The sequence below is a fragment of the Neoarius graeffei genome, chromosome 17 (genome assembly GCF_027579695.1).
Source record: "Neoarius graeffei isolate fNeoGra1 chromosome 17, fNeoGra1.pri, whole genome shotgun sequence".
Taxonomy (NCBI): Eukaryota; Metazoa; Chordata; class Actinopteri; order Siluriformes; family Ariidae; genus Neoarius; species Neoarius graeffei.
Window position 1 is genome coordinate 36,191,788 of NC_083585.1, and position 14,604 is coordinate 36,206,391.

Below are 14,604 nucleotides of genomic sequence, written 5' to 3' on the forward strand. Positions count from 1 at the left end.
GCGGCGCAAACAGTGACATCAGTGAGCTTTTAAGCGGTAGTCTCACGACCCGGATAGTAAACAATAAACATGGAGGACATGGAGTCGTTAGTGTTGCTGGTCTTGGTTCTGTGGCTTGTTGTCACCGACAACGCCAACAGATACTGGCAAGAGCGTATAGATGAGGCGAGGCGCATAAGGCTTCAGAAATTCTCGTAATTCGTAATTCTTCTTCTTCCGGGTTTGCGGTGTTTACAGATCCCAGCGTGCTCGCGGGGCGTGTGAGGACACTCCTCCTCACCAATCAGTGCACAGGGGAGTGTCTCCTCACGCCCCCAGCCTCACTCAGCTCGGTTTGGCTCGCTTCAGCCCTACTCCAAAACCGTGCGAGTTTTAGGTGCTAAGCAGGGCTGAAGCGAGCTGAGTCATGCTGCTCTGAGGTAGTCGAAACGCGAGCCGTGTTGGGCTGAAGTGAGCTGAAGCGAGCTGAAGTGAGCTGAAAAAGGGTAGTGGAAAAGGGCCATTTGAGTCCCTGTTCCTTTAAATGATAATGAGCCAATGCTCACCCACGCTCCCTTTTTCCACCAGCCAATCTGGTAGCACGTTCCTCATGAATATTTATTCACGAAGGCTGTTATCAAACCATTAGTGGAGATACTCAGATGAGGGGGTGGGGTAATTCTAATGAGCTCCCCTTATGACATCAAATCTAAACCGCTTGTTGAAGCTCGTGTTTTCTGAAATGGGCAACCCGGAAGAAACTTACTGGGTTGTTTTATGTCAGTTTGTGGGTTGGTCAGAACTCCAGATACCCAAATCGACATTAATCCTGTGAGAAGTTGGCGGTTGTGTGCTGCGCTGACATGATAAGGGATGTCACGTTTTGCTGTTAAAAACAAAAGGAAGAACTTCTGTTATCAGTCACAATTTTGTCAGTGAGGTTGAATTTCTTATTAATGAGAAATCCAATGTAGATGTCATGGAGACAGTAGAGGTTGGGCTCTTGCAATGCGGCTATACGATGCAGTTATTGGCTCCGCTAGTTAGCAAGCTATGAGATGATGATCACAATGCTATTGGCAATGCATTGCTGTCTTTATTTAGAGATGAAGCAAGGGCCAATTCTTACTGGCACCACAAAACCAAGCAAAAATTCAACGAAAAAACTTAATTCAAGGGCGGCACGGTGGTGTAGTGGTTAACGCTGTCGCCTCACAGCAAGAAGGTCTGGGTTCGAGCCCCGTGGCCAGCGAGGGCCTTTCTGTGCGGAGTTTGCATGTTCTCCCCGTGTCCGCGTGGGTTTCCTCCGGGTGCTCCGGTTTCCCCCACAGTCCAAAGACATGCAGGTTAGGTTAACTGGTGACCTCTAAATTGACCGTAGGTGTGAATGTGAGTGTGAATGGTTGTCTGTGTCTATGTGTCAGCCCTGTGATGACCTGGCGACTTGTCCAGGGTGTACCCCGCCTCTCGCCCGTAGTCAGCTGGGATAGGCTCCAGCTTGCCTGCGACCCTGTAGAACAGGATAAAGCGGCTACAGATAATGAGATGAGATGAAAACTCAATTCAGAATTTCATTACAAAATAAATCTCGCATCCCACTGAAGATCATATTAATAAGATTAATGTGCCATTCATTCAGGATGGATTTTTTTTTTCCTTTAAGGCTCTGGGCTAGTAAATCTCAGGACTACCATCTGGGACTATGTCCACTTTGAATTACGTCACTTTGGATAAACAGCTCCCAAATTAATAAATTTTGTTTATTTTTAGGTATCATGTACGATTTTGTATTGTGTATAAAAATCCTTTTTATCTGGTACACTGTCTGAAAATGAATAGTAGTTGTAGTGACCTGGACCCCACTGTGTAAAGCTAATATAATGTTTAGATAACAAGGAGATGCACTTTGCCATGTTTTGTTTGTTGTGCCTGTTGGTTTGAGGTGCTGAGTGGTCGTGTGAAGTGCATCCGAGTGGCTAACTGCATCAGGACACATTGGCCTGGCAGCGCTGCACAGAATGGACCTTTTGTACATCAACAATGAAGCGTTCTGTTTGGCATGCAGTGATGGAAGCCCCCTCTGTTGGCGGCTGTATGCTAGCACTTCTAGCACGGACTAGATGCCTGAATGAAGTCTTTATGAATGGCAGAGGGTCTGAGGAATCATGAAAGATACTTGCCATTTGGGAAGCATGTATTTATCTGATATGAGTTATGTACAGTGCATGGTCAGAGCAGCATCTTCACAGGAGATTACTCAGTTCAAAAGATTGGGAGGGGAGCTCGAGCTGAGAGTGTATACACTCCTGCACACGGTTATACTCTCGTATTCTCCCTCTGCTTCTTGGCATATAAGAAGAGAAATGAAAGATTTAGTGCTTTTTATAATATCATAAAGAATGTGTACAGGACCGAACCAGAAAACACAATCTTTTGCTTCTTTTTGGGTTGAAAATCTATTTGCAATTTTGTTGTCGCTTTATATCCCACAATCGGAGCATCTCTGCCTCTCGCTACTTCTCACACAGATTGTCCTTTCCTTGCTAGTTGTTTGTTCTGTACCTCTTTCCCTGCCTTCCCCCCTCCTGTCCCTCCCTCCATCTCACTCACTTGTTCACTCCCTCCGTCTTTCTCTGAATGCTCGATGTGTACACTCACGATCACACTGACCACCAGGAGAAAGAGATCAGAAGTGCAGCGCAGCTCTTGTGTGTAAACTGCAGATACATTGTGAGGTAAGTACCTAAGGGTGAACGCTTTCTCTCCACTCCTCTGTTTTCCCCTGAGGAAGTTTACACATGTGGTTTGGTACACGGTGGTGAGCAGCTAGCAGGAGAGATCACTGGGCTGAGTAGCAAGGTTGGTTTCTCGTACTTTGCTCATGCAAACAGTAAAATATAGAGATGCTGTAAGGAGCGTGTGAAGGGAATAAATAGCTTTGCTGTGTGTGTGTGTGTGTGTGTGTGTGTGAGAGAGACGGGGTCTCATTGTCAGGGTGAGGACAGAGGTCACGAATTGTAGAAGAGAGGAAAGGGAGATTGCTGAACCCAGACTTCCTTTTTGTGTCAGCACACAGAGCTCAGGCCAGTACTTTACTGTTCTGTTGTTTTCTGTTCTTTTCTTTACCTTTTTGTTCTTGCGTTCTTCTTTTCCCCCCTCTTTCCTTTTATTTAATTTTTCTTATTTTTCAGTTCTATTTTTCTACCTGTTCTTTTTCTCTTTCTATTTTTTCTGTTCTTCTCGTGTACTCGTCTTTTTTTCTTTTCCTTCTGATTCCTTATCCTTGACTTTAATGTTCTTGATCATATTGCTGCAGTTCATAAGTGTTTGATAAATGAACAGTTAATGATTGATTTACCTAGAGTGCTGTGTGTGTGTGTGTGTGCACTGTGATTTGTTGATCAGAGATTGCTTTACTTTGGGCCAATTTCTGATATGTTTCTCAACCTACTTTTGGCTCAACACAGCAGACTGGAGTCTTTCTACTGGGGTGTGTGTGTGTGTGTAACTCAGTGACGTTTTTGGAAAAGTTGGACTGTTGGAGAGATGAACTTTGTTTTCATCCCTGTAGCCAGAGAGGAGTAGCTGCATTGAAAGGGCGTCTCATTGCAGTTTAAAGAGTGCATGTTTGTGGATTTGGAAGGCTCTTTGTCAAGCTGAAAGAACTTCATGGGCTTTTCATGGCAAATTTTTCAGTAAGGGTGTACTACCACTAGGTTATCTATACCGCTCTCAAGTGTGTTTGACCCCAAAAGTCTGGTTTGTTTGATTGGTGTGGTCACTGCGTACCGTGCTCGGGTGTGGTTCATTTGGACCACTTGGAAGAGGTGCACTCGAGTGCGGTTCCGATAGGCTCGTGCAGTGTTCTTGTTAACCACACACATCTCGAACACTACAGTGTGCACTTTTCAATTCGCTGGAGAATATTTGGGTTAATAACAAGTCTGGTTCTCACTTTATTGATGAATGTGAATTGCAGTCGGTGAGTAAAGCTGCATCATGATGACGTAAGCGCACTCGGGACCAGAACATAAATCACAGTGTGAGCACAAACCAGCAGGGACGGGGGGGGGGGCAATCGTTCTCAGGAGCAGTACAAGGCAATCGGACCTAGTGTGAGTACGCTGTGCTTATTACACAAAAAGCAGATGGCAAATATAGTGAACTTACAGATGTTTCAGAATTGAGTTCTTGTAACTGATTAGAGTCTGTGTTGATTTACATTTGGGTTGGGTTGTGCTGTATGATTTTGATTTTTTTTTAGTAGAGTTCTTTGGTCGTGACTTGGAATCGGTGGTCTTAGATTGTGTAATATCTTGTGCTCCCTGGCAGCGAGTTTCGTGCTATTGCGACCCAGAAGTTTTTGATTAGTGTCTCTGTATGACTTCTGCGCCGCTGCTTATCTAAAAGCCACCTTCAGGAGGAGGACAGCATAAGATTATGACACAACACGCAGCACAGCTACAGTTGTTCGGTTGTACAAGTGCGTGCACACTAATATGACATGACCAGCCAACATGCCTGTCCGCTCATTCTGTGTCTTCCTCTTTTACCTAGCCATGAATGTCTCCACAACCCTTCCTTGTAAAATGTGCTTTCTCTAAGCATAACTATTACATAGAGGGCGTGTTTCTGTCCATGTGACCGCACGTAAGCAGAACGTAGTAATTTCCTTTAATCGCAGGTGTATCCTTTAGAGGATTGTCATCATATAGTCTAACCTGAACAACCTGTTATCGCAGTCTGTTAGAGAATTCAGCCAAGATTTTATTAGGATCCTCTCATACAGTGTGACAAGTAATACTCTGAAAAGACTGCTGAAATCACACCACATAAAACAAGCTTAAGTGTAGATGTGTTCATCAACAGTGTTTGACGTTGTACTTGACTTCTGGCATGAGGAGTCTAGAGCTGGTACCTGTGTGTGTGTGTGTGTGTGTGTGTGTGTCTCTCTCTCTCGCTCTCTCTCCTGATTGGCTCTCAACTCTCTTTTTCATCCTTACAGCCTCCAGCTCATCCCTGTGTCTCAGTATTCCTAAAGCAGCCTTTGCCTTCTGTGGCTGAGTTTTGCTTTAACGCCGCGGTTTATCTGGGTGTATTGCCTCTCTGCAGCGCTCTGCGTGTGTGTGAGAGGTGGTTCTGTGGGCACTGGAGTTAAGGGTATTCGTAACATCTCGGGCAGAGGTTGGACTATGCCAGCCTGCCCCCGCCAAACTGCTTCCTTTTAAAAACACTCCTCAGGAAGCCACTTCAAACAATCACATTCCGCACAGAGAAAGTCCTGCACCACTCCTGGAACTTGGGAAAACCTCTCCCTTCCCTTTGCTAGGCAAGACTCCCCCTCATTCTCTTTCTCTCTCCTTTAGTGTCTTCTGTTCTTCTCTCCATCCCTGTATCCTTACAAACCACCACATACACACATTTTTATTTTGTGAGACACTTAAAGCTAGACGGCCTTTCGATTTCATAAAATCGGTGAAATTTCGTTCCCTCTAAAATTTGGTCATTGTGATACATGTTTATTTCTGTAATATCTCACAAAATATCAGGCCATTCTGTAGCTGGGAAGTTATTTAATTTGAGGGGATTCCCTAGCAAATGTGCATGAAATCGCTCGCTTCATGCAGTCAAGCAGACAGAGGAAGTCCGTGTGCGCATGCGCAGGTTTACCTGCTTCTTCTTTTGGGTTTTACGGCAGCTGGCATCCACAGTGTTGCATTACTGCCATCTACAGGTTTACCTTGACCGTGCACTGACGGTTCCATCATTGTGTTGCTAAACAAAAAGCTGATCGCACCAAGGTGCTCGCTGACTGCCGATATTTATTAGTTTGGTCCTGCATTTCCTGTCCTTCAACATTAACGTCTATTCTTCTCACTTTCCATTACTGTAATCGGTCTTTCACGTTTCATTCACACACTCGCGTCCTCCATTTTTCTCTCCTGTTTCAAATTTGTATCCCACAATGCCTTGTGTGAACGGGGAAAAAGCCTACCTACGTGATGCATGACGTAGTATCTTGAATTGGGTCATGGTGAAGCAGGAAAAAATAGTGGAGAATTTAGGGCCACGTGGCCCTAAATTCATTAATTATTCTATTAAAAAATACAATAACATTGGAAGTCTGTGATTTCGAATTCAGTAGCTTTCAGTCCACTAAAGAAAAATAACTGGGTGTCAGGGAAAATTCTTTTTATGACCTACACTTTAAAAAATCTGAAAGGCAGTCTACCTTTAAAGGTGGCTAAAGAAGGAAAAAAATAAGCTTAAACATGTTTTCATGTTGGCGGCACAGTGGTGTAGTGGTTCGCGCTGTCGCCTCACAGCAAGAAGGTCCTGGGTTCGAGCCCCGGGGCTGGCGAGGGCCTTTCTGTGTGGAGTTTGCATGTTCTCCCCGTGTCCGCGTGGGTTTCCTCCGGGTGCTCCGGTTTCCCCCACAGTCCAAAGACATGCAGGTTAGGTTAACTGGTGACTCTAAATTGACCGTAGGTGTGAATGTGAGTGTGAATGGTTGTCTGTGTCTGTGTCTGTGTCAGCCCTGTGATGACCTGGCGACTTGTCCAGGGTGTACCCCGCCTTTGGCCCGTAGTCAGCTGGGATAGGCTCCAGCTTGCCTGCGACCCTGTAGAAGGATAAAGCGGCTAGAGATAATGAGATGAGATGTTTTCATGTTGTGCATTGTTATATTTAAGGTTGTTAAAGTTTTATTTAAGAAATGTGAAAAATTGGTTTTAGAAGTTGTATATACAGTATATTCACTATGTGATTTATGTATTAGTTTTGGTAAAAATGAAGGGAGTAGTTTGAGCCATTGAAGGGGGAAAATGGTCCCTGGGGTTTGATTCTCAGCCTGCATTACTGTCTTTGTGGAATTTCACTTTCTTCCCATGTCCTTGTGGGTTTCTTCCAAGGTTCTCTGGGTTCTTCCCACTTCACAAACGTGTGGACCACTGCACTAGTATGTGGATTGACGATGTTCAGTTGCCCTTAAGTGTGTTTGAGTGCTTGAATGTGTGTACATGGTGCCCTGTGATGGACTGGCATTACATCTTCCACCCAGTGTTCCTCAAAAATTTTGTCTTGAATTTTTTTTTTTTTTTTGGAATCATGAAATAAATCATGTTGGGGGGGGGGGACACACATCTGAAACATCACCTTCTTCAAAGCTAACTACCTGTAGTGCAGCATTTGACTCAGAAATAGACAGTCAGAACTCAGAATTGTCGTTTTCAAAATCTGTGTGGTCGTGCTACAAAGTTGGGGGAGGGGAATACTTTGTGTGTGTGTGTGCGTAGCATAACTTATTTAGGAACGGCAAAAAAGATTATTTACCATTGATGCTGTGTGCAGCCATGTTGATATGATGTCATTTGCTGAACTTAGAAATGTGGACCCTCCGGAGTTCCTGAGTAGGAAGTTGAGGGGTGTTTTCTTTCCTTTTTTTTTTTTTTTAATAAAACAGCATTGGAGGTAGAGTTACAACCTCTATTCAAATGCAACACAAGTTCCTTTCTCTCTCTTTCATTCCTCCTGATTGGGTTTCTGCATCCACCACCTCCCTGTCTCCTCTGTACAGCTTTTTAACAGCTCCTCTTCAGGGGGTCTGGCTACAGTTCTCCCCTGCTGCTGTAGTTCTGTACGCTCTGTACCTCTACCAATTAAAGGTCTACACTCACCGAATACTCTTGCACAAAACATTGTAGGTTTGCTTTCTCACCCAGAGGGTGATCAGCTAGACTTGTACATTCTCTTTCTTCAAAAGTTATTGTGAAATGAGAGGAGTTCATTTACAGGAAGACCTCCATCTGATTTACAGGAGCTAAATTAACCCGTCGTACCCTTTACTTGGCATCAGCAAATCTTGATGGGCCCCTCACCCTTCGCCTCCAGCTCACTGACGTGCGCTCGCTGACGTCAAACCCTCAAATGGATCTTTATGAATTATAATTGCAGCTCGTTACTGACCCACATGTGATGGGGAAGTGATCTTTCTCTATCTCAGCACTGCTGCACTCCCACAGTCCTTGTCATCTGTTTAGTATTTGCAGTCCTCTGACGCAGTTTAACAGTTTGTGCACCCCGTTATGGGAAGAACGCACTCTTCCGTTTCCGCACTAGTAACCCCACCAGAAGCAACAGACCCGTCTACAGCTGTTTGTCCGGCATCTGGCTGCATGAGAGAGGACTCTGAACACGTTGCTTTAATTCGTGATGGCCTGGCTTGTGTAACTGAGGTTTGAGGATTGGGGGAGCTAGGGGAGGGGCTTTCCTTGTTGCTGTGGCAACCTTGGGCATGCTCAGTGAGAGCAAAGGGGAGGAGAGACTGCTCTTTTTGCCAGCTCTTGCTCTCCGCTGCAGTCTGTTGTTTAATGAAAAAAAAGAACAGATAAAAGAAAAGATGTAGTTTGATGTAGTTTATTATTTTAGATTATAAGTCGCAGTAGCTGATTCATACACGACTATTCTAGAGCAGAAACTTGCCTCTGAGCTGTATCGGGTCGTATTGTTTTATCTGATCAGATCAACCAGTCTGCTGCTGCTGTTATTGCAAAATTTAATCATTTAATATACAGTAGTATGCAAAAGGTGAGGCACCCCTCACTTAAATACATATTTTGAAACTCGTTTTGGAAAGAAGAAAATGCAACCTCTGCAGCAAAATGTGGAAATAAATAAAGCAGATGTTAATGTTACACTGTTTTTAATGAACTTGTAGAATTAAAAAAACAAAACAGTATTTGTGGCATGTATCAGAAGTCTGGACACACTCTTCCAGTTGTTGAGTCTCAGAACTTAATTAACTCATTAGGCCTTAATTGACTCATTAGATCCCATTAGGTAGCTCTCAAATTATCATTAGGAATAAGATTTCCAGAGTGTGATGCATTTTCTGTATATTATATGAGGTCAAACATAGTTGATGTTACATTTTTTCCGGTTATAAGAAAGCTACAGCACGTTCTATTTTTATTTCTTTTTCCCTCATCTCCCTTTTAAATAAACATCATTTCTGTTAAAAGATTGTTTTCTTTCTTTTGGTATATAGAGGATATTACACGGTTGCGTGAAGGTATGAAGTTTATCTTCGAGTGATGAAATAAATATACACGAGGGTAAGTCAACAAGTTGACTGATTTTTATTTAGTAAAATAATGCACAAAATACATAAATATGGTGTACATTAAGATACATGGATAACACAAGAAAGTGTCTAACACTTATTTCCATTGTGGTCCGGCAAACAGTATTTGTGGCATGTTCTAAGACAGATGTTATAATTTGAAAAGGTGTGAAAGACATCCCCCAGAATTCTACAAAGAAGGAATTCTCAGATGGAAACACTGCTTACAGAAGTGTTTAGACTTACTGTAAATGGAGGATATGTAGAGAAATAGCTTTATTTTCATAAATAAAGATTTTTTTCAATTTGTCTTAGAACTTTTTGACTTATGCTCGTGTGCAATAAATAAATGCGCACAAGTGAGCATAGTGAATTATGTATTTCTCAACATGAGAAGATATGAAGTTTATCTTCATGCCACCGTATAATGTTCTTTATATTTTATGGGCATATACACAAAAAACAAGTTGATCAAAAGAATTTTAATTTCGAACCGGTTCGCCATTTTGACAACGCATCTCACTTCAGCGGGAAAATACTGGGAGTGACATCATTGGAGTGAAGATATCGGGAAATGTCACTCAGATCCACAATGTGTTTCAGGTGAAAAATACGAGTTTTTTTTAGCATGAAGATAAACTCCATATCTTCAAGCCAGCATGTGATGTTCTTTTTATTATATAGACACATTCACAAACAAAAAGTACCCAAATTTATCAAAACAATTCATCAATATCCTCATGAGTGATCTTTGTCATGGCTGCCGTTCTCCATGTCCCGGATGTCGTTCGTATGAAAAATACGAGTGGTGTATTTCCCAGTAAAACACTCTTGTCCATATTCATCTCATCTCATTATCTCTAGCCGCTTTATCCTTCTACAGGGTCGCAGGCAAGCTGGAGCCTATCCCAACTGACTACGGGCGAAAGGCGGGGTACACCCTGGACAAGTCGCCAGGTCATCACAGGGCTGACACATAGACACAGACAACCATTCACACTCACATTCACACCCGCGGTCAATTTAGAGTCTCCAGTTAACCTAACCTGCATGTCTTTGGACTGTGGGGGAAACCGGAGCACCCGGAGGAAACCCACGCGGACACGGGGAGAACATGCAAACTCCACACAGAAAGGCCCTCGCCGGCCCCGGGGCTCGAACCCAGGACCTTCTTGCTGTGAGGCGACAGCGCTAACCACTACACCACCGTGCCGCCCCCTCTTGTCCATATTATTATTATTATTTTATTTTATTTTTTTACCAGCTGGGAGGTCCGTATGGTGAAATACCGTGACTGAGGTCTTGAAAGTACTGAGCGAGGCCCTCTGGGCTGAGGTCAGTATTCAAGGCTGAGGTCACGGTATTTCACCATACAGACCGACCTTACAGACCGACCTTAATAATATATTTTATTTTTTTTCTTTACCAAATTCTAACAGAAAACGAGAGCACCCGAAAGGGAAAACCAAGCCGAGCCGCCATTTTGAATCCTCATTCACGGCTGTAATGCAAATGGCTTCCTCCTCGGTATACAAGTGCACTTCCGTGGCAGGAAAAAAACTACATTTTGCTGCCTATGTAGTCCCCTATTTATACAAAATTGAGTCATTCAGGATTCAGCCATGTTTTTGCTCGGCGTTAGCAACAGTTACAGGTTTTTAGCTTTCTCCTGAAATGTTTTATTTTGTCTTCCTCAGGGCAGTAAAACTCGCTTTCGCTGTGAACACTGTCGTTATCGCTATCCATGCTGTAAAATTAATGCTATTTTGAATCCTCATTCATGGCTTTAATGCAAATTGCTTTCTCCTCAGTATACAAGTGCACTTCCATGGCAGGAAAAAAACTACATTTTGCCGTCTATGTAGTCCCCTATTTATACAAAATTGAGTCATTCAGGATTCAGCCATGTTTTTGCTTGGTGTTAGCAAGTTAGAGGTTTTTAGCTTTCTCCTGAAATGTTTTCTTTTATTTCTTCTTCCTCAGGGTAGTAAAACTCGCTTTCGCTGTGAAGACTGTCGTTATCGCTATCCATGCTGTAAAATTAATGCTATTCTCCTGAGAAATGCTGGCAAAAAAATTATAAGATTTTTTATAATCTTAAAAATAAATCTTATAAAAAAAGATAAATGTTGACAAAAAAAATGCTACTATGTTTGTTGTTGTTGTGAACGAGTGAGTAGCCAGAGGTCCATAACTGCTCGCCAGCCAATCAGAGCCCAGGATTTGGACCGTGAAAAAATAAAAAGCATTATTCCACAGCACCAGTAGTTCTGGCTGTAAGTCATGCCACGTGTTTTGTTTAATGTCTTCATTCTAACACATGATCATTTCTAGAGTAACTTATTCACAGGGACCTAGATGAAGGACTCTCCATATAAACCAAGTGTAATAGACCATAGACAATAGACCAAGTGTAATAGATGTCTTTTTATTTAACAAAGAAAAATTTATAATATGATAAAATTTTCTGTAAGCAGATGTTTATTTAATATTAATGGAAGGAGTTTCGGGTGTCTGCACTTCGTAACGGTCAGTAAGTTTTCCGTTATGGGACGTGTCTTCAGGACATTTAGTTCTTTCTGATTTGTCTTCTTACCTTCAAGGTGGAAAGAAAATGAGGTTGTTGAGAGGATGACTGTTTAAAATTGTTAACAGGAACTAACTTGTCCCACATGCGTTCCAGAACATAAAATTGATCTATAAATGGTTAAAGTATAATGTGTTGTTGATTTTAAGAAACTAAAAATTGTAATAATTGCATTTGGTGCAGTGCAAGATGAATAAAACACTTTTGGACTCCATGTTAAAGGGAATAAAATCTACTTTGGCTGGCAGCAGACACTTTGTATGAGGCTGCATCATACCACCTAGTCCTTGATTATTTTTCTTTAACAGCACACCACCTTGTGTTCAATTCCTTACTCATCCTTCTCGATATCGCCCATTCAGTAACTGCGTCACCTGCAGGATGTTTAATAAAAATGTTAATAAATATTTGGTTGAATAACACCATCTAAAAATTTCTCCCAAACAAAGTGTGATGATGCTCAGCATTTGAGTACAAAATAGTACGTCATACTTGTAGTAAAAAGATCATACTGGTATGACCAGAATGTTTTTTCCTCTTCAAAGAAAAGTATATAACTGGGAAGAATGGGGACAGGTTTTCGAGTAAGAGAGCGTTTACTCAAAACCGTCTGCAGTATAAACTATTTATGAATGGCTGTAAGTGCCGGGGCTCTGGATGTTGTCTGTAAGGTCTGTGTGTTGTGTTCAGTGTGGTGTTGATGGAAGGAGAAAGTGAATGGAAGAAGGCCAGCGGGATTAAGGTTTGCTTGTGGGAACAGCTCACTTTAAATGAGCCGTGTTTGAACAGCGAGACTGCAGTACAGGGAGCAGGAGTTCTGGTACCTGGTGTTCTTCATGGACTTGAAGTGTTTAAAAAAAAAAACGCACACACACAACTGAAAGGTAAACTACGCAGTAATTGTAAACTTATCTTCATTTGATAAACACTTTTTATGTGGGTAGTGTAATTGGTCCTGTGACTAAAGTTTAATTCATGCATGCATCTGAGAAAGATTTCAGCATCAGAGCTCCGTGAAAGGAAGTCAAATAATAATAAAAAAAGTTCTAATGCAATAAATGGAAGCTAAGGAACGTTAAAAGGTGTGATCTTGATATGAGAATAAAATTGTACTAACACACTCCTAGAAGAGGTAAATATTTACTGTTGTAACACTTAAACCAAAAAAAAAAAAAATTGGTAAGCGAAATTGGTGCAGGAAGTAGTCGTCATAAGTTAGTCTTGTAAGGTTGTGGGTTCATTCATTCATTCATTCAGTCAGTCATTCATTCTCTTTCTTTCTGCCACCTTCACCTTGTGCAACTGTCTGCTTTGTGTGTTTTTATGAGTTTTTTTTTTTTTTTTCTTCTCACATTTGAAGAAGAGGTGGGGGAAAAGACTATGTCTCTAGGTTTCTCCAATTTTCAGCTGTCTAATTTCATGCCACTGGGCAAACTGAAGCCTCAGATTTCTGTTCTTGGCTGACAGAAGTGAAACCTGCTGTGGTCGTCTTCTTTTGTAGGCCATCCACCTCAAGGTTTTACATATTGTGCATTCCGAGATGATTTTCTGCTCATTTCTGCCTTCTTCTCTGTTCTTCACGTCTTCTGATTTCTGCAAATCAAACTCAAAAATCCTAGGCCTGAAGTAACGTACTTCCACCTGGACTTGACTTTCATTTGGAGATGGAAGGGTGAGTGAGTGAGCGAGAAAGAGAGAGAAATATTTTAAAGTGCTTCTGGTAAATGGTTTCATTGAGCAGAAATGGTCGGATGAGAAAGCGAGAGCAGAAGGGAAACTCTTGAGCGAAAGAGAAGGTCAGAGGTAGGAGTATTGGAGGGAGGGAGAGAGAGACATACGGTAGATAGATGTGGGTTTAGTTAGTTATTTGGTTTTGTGTAATTTATTGAGTGATAAGGACAGAAAATGACCGAGCAGTCTAATGGCACACATCAGTTGTGGTTATAGGATAAGGTGCAGTGTTTGTCCCTACTTGGACTTAAAACATTATTTAAAAAATAAAAACACAGAACAATAAAAGGATAATTTTACACAACTACAAAACTAGGTTTTTATTTCTCATCTCATTATCTGTAGTCGCTTTATCCTGTTCTACAGGGTCGCAGGCAAGCTGGAGCCTATCCCAGCTGACTATGGGCGAAAGGCGGGGTACACCCTGGACAAGTCGCCAGGTCATCACAGGGCTGACGCATAGACACAGACAACCATTCACACTCACATTCACACCTACGCTCAATTTAGAGTCACCATTTAACCTAACCTGCATGTCATTGGACTGTGGGGGAAACCGGAGCACCCGGAGGAAACCCACGCGGACACGGGGAGAACATGCAAACTCCACACAGAAAGGCCCTCGCCGGTCACGGGGCTCGAACCCGGACCTTCTTGCTGTGAGGCGACAATGCTAACCACTACACCACTGTGCCGCCAGGTTTTTATTTATTTATTTATTTGATTATTGAATAGTCCTTAATTCCAAACAGGAAGTGAGTTCCACACATGAACATCTTGTACTGTAAAAGCTGTTTGACCGAAAGAGGTTTTGTGATGGGGAACCTTGTAAATGAACCATAAGCCTGAGAGGTTTTGCCATCACAGAGAGCTTATGGAGCTCATCCTTGTAACTGTTTGTGTAAAAGTTTATCATTTACAGATTCATTGAAACCTTAGTGTGTGTGGTGCTATGCCATAAGTGCTAAAAAGGCAACTGGACTTGCTTGAAATCCTTGAAAACGTTTCACCTCTCGTCTGAAAGACTTCTTCAGTTCTGTCTGACTAGTGGGTAGTTCCAGGTATTTATCCTCTAGTGGACCAAAAGCAACCCAAAGGAGAGTCATTGGTGTCCCATGGGTCGTTGACCCTCTGTCATCCTGTAGGTTTTTTTTTTTTTAGATTATTGAATAGTCTTTCGGGTCAG

At 42.3% G+C, this 14,604-nt stretch overlaps 1 protein-coding gene across 3 annotated transcripts in view; it reads left to right on the plus strand.

Annotated features, from left to right (window-relative positions):
- The window catches only part of ece2b (endothelin converting enzyme 2b), an 80,061-nt gene that overhangs the window by 13,131 nt on the left and 52,326 nt on the right, over positions 1-14,604 (plus strand). The window contains exon 1 of one of the 3 annotated variants that reach the window (XM_060944123.1): positions 2,627-2,714. The exons of 1 other annotated variant lie outside the window; for it this stretch is intronic. The gene's annotated coding sequence lies outside the window, so the exon portion shown is untranslated. Of the gene's footprint in view, positions 1-2,626; positions 2,715-2,800; positions 2,839-14,604 lie in introns of those variants that run through there. One more of the 3 variants, XM_060944124.1, reaches the window with a different exon arrangement.